Consider the following 2,693-nt stretch of genomic DNA (forward strand, 5'->3'; position numbering starts at 1 on the left):
GCCGGCCGGAGCCGGCTGGCCTCAGGGGAGAGCTTCCGCGCGGTTTCCTCAGCGCCCGTAGACATCAAAGGAGAGAATCCCGCTTCCAGGAGGTGTTAGCTATATCCTAAAGCAAAAATCAAAAAAACCCATACAAACAAACGACAAAAAGTTCTTCACCGAAAGGTTTTTTTCCTGAGAGGAGGTCAACTTTGCTGCTGCTGCCGGCGTGTCCTGTGTGAAGAACCACAAAAAGGCTGCCAGCCCCACGAATCGGGGTGCTTCACAGGCAGCAGCTACTGCCCTTCAGTCAAGATGGTTCCTTTGGTTTTCAGAGGGAAGGCAGCATTGCATCAACTCCATGCAGTATTTCAAGACACTTGTCAAATTTTATAAATGACAATGTTCATAGTTTGTGAGACTATACATGGGACTGAGCCTATGTTAGGAAAAGAAGGCATTATGGATAATTTTTTTGCAAAGTCTTTTTTTCCCCACAGACTCTCCTCAGTCAGGATTAGCTGTCAAGTTGTTGTGCACAGACCATTTGAAAAAAGGGATCAGTTGCAACTATTTTCAAAATGATGATTTAAAGGTTGTTCTTGATATTTTCAGTACTCAATAGTATCACTATCAGCTACACGTTAGGCTTTTGTGTGTTCTTTAGTGTTGCCCTGAAAAAGGAAAACATCAGACAGAATGACTTAAACTACCATGATAACTCAAAGACTCTTCAGCAATAACGTATGAGTTTCTGTTGATAGCTACTCTGCAGTCAGAGCGCTGAAAACCTAACCACACCAGGTCATTGCCAAGGCTCTCTGTTGCTCTATTTAGTAAAAATACTATCTGAGAAAAATTTTGAGACAATTTGAGGAGCTGTGTGTAGCAGACAACTGGTGACAAACGGAAACAAACCATCCCTGTGTTCTTGTATCCTTGCAACGCTTGGTTGCTCCCTGTCAATCTTTCAGCTTCCCTTCTGGGTTCTTACAACAAGAAGTTTGGGCTCTCAACAAAAATCCTCTGGGACATTTGTAGAAAATGAGACAGGCAAGGATGCAAAATCCCTGGAGGAAACTTGAAGGGAGCAGCTTTAAAAATAAAGGACCTGTTATGTACTGGTGAAAGCCCAAGCATGAAAGCATGTTGAGGAGGTATGGAGGACTATTTGTCAGTCATACAGTAGAACAGGAGGATCTGAAGCCAAATAAGGGGGAAATAGAAAAAGTAGGACTTGTCTCCCTGAGGAATTTATTCAGAAGGAAAATATGCTGAGATTTAAACAGTGTTAAAAAGTGTCTCTTCTTGTGGACTTCCTGACAAAGGGATTCCCATGAAAGAGCCATCCTGCTAGCTTCCTCATTGTCACTGATCTTTAAAGGCGCATGGCACTGCCAGTGGCCAGATGCCACTTTAGTGTGCTCCAAATCCCTAGCTCCTTATTATGTTTATATAATGTGTCCATTGTCATTAACACTAGACAGCAACAAAAAAGTTTAAATTTTTATATTAAAATGCATATTTACTTAATTGTCAGCCTTCCTTTAGTTACCTTCTTTAGTACCACTTTTCGTCTTCCATCCAAGCCTCCACACAGGTGACAACCCCTGTTTCATGCATAGGCAGACCTTTAGCAGCATATGATTTGGCTGGTGCAGAAACAAAGTGAATTCAAGAAGTGTGTAGACAGAACAGCCAGGCAGGTATTTTGAAGATCACAAGAATCAGGTTTGCATGGCAAGGTACAAAGAAAGAAGATCAAAAATAGTCACCAAGCTTTATGAAATGATACAAAGGTCTCGTAAGTTATGGAGACATATCTTGATCTAGAATCATAGAATCATAGAATCATAGAATGTTTAGGGTTGGAAGGGACCACTAGTGGTCATCTAGTCCAACCCCCCTGCAGTGAGCAGGGACACTGCTAACTAGATCAGATTGCTCAGAGCCCCATCCAACCTGGCCTTGAATGTTTCCAGGGATGGGGCCTCCACTACCTCTCTGGGCAACCTGTTCCAGTGTTTTACCACTCTCATTGTAAAAAATTTCTTCCTTACCTCTAGCCTGAACCTACCCTGTTCTAGTTTAAAACCATTTCCCCTTGTCCTAACACAGCTGGCCCTATGAAAAAGACGTTCCCCATCTTTCCTATAGGCCCCCTTTAGGTACTGGAAGGCCGCAATCAGGTCTCCCCGTAGCCTCCTTTTCTCCAGACTGAACAAGCCCAACTCTCTCAGCCTGTCCTCATAGGAGAGGTGCTCCAGCCCTCGGATCATTTTTGTAGCCCTCCTCTGGACCCATTCCAACAGTTCCATGTCCTTCTTGTGCTGAGGGCTCCAGAGCTGGACGCAGTACTCGCCAGAGCTGAGTAGGGGGGCAGAATCCCCTCCCTCGACCTGCTGGCCACGCTTCTCCCGATGCAGCCCAGAGTACGGTTGGCCTTCTGGGCTGCCAGCGCACATTGTCGGCTCATGTCTAGCTTTTCATCCATCAGTACCCCCAGGTCCCAGATATACATGGTATGGCTTCTACAGTAAATATCCAGCACAACTTTTTTCTTAGGGTTTAATGCAGTCCCTAGAGTGAAGTAAAAATTGAACCCATGAGTCCCCCTTACAGAATGACTGCTATGCCAATTGCCATTCTGTAACTGTCGGGCCTCCTCTAAGTGCTTTTTTAAAGAGTGAGCTTTACTCTTTCCTCCAAAGCGC

The sequence above is a fragment of the Egretta garzetta genome, unplaced genomic scaffold (genome assembly GCF_000687185.1).
Source record: "Egretta garzetta isolate BGI_Z169 unplaced genomic scaffold, ASM68718v1 scaffold401, whole genome shotgun sequence".
NCBI classification, from domain to species: Eukaryota; Metazoa; Chordata; class Aves; order Pelecaniformes; family Ardeidae; genus Egretta; species Egretta garzetta.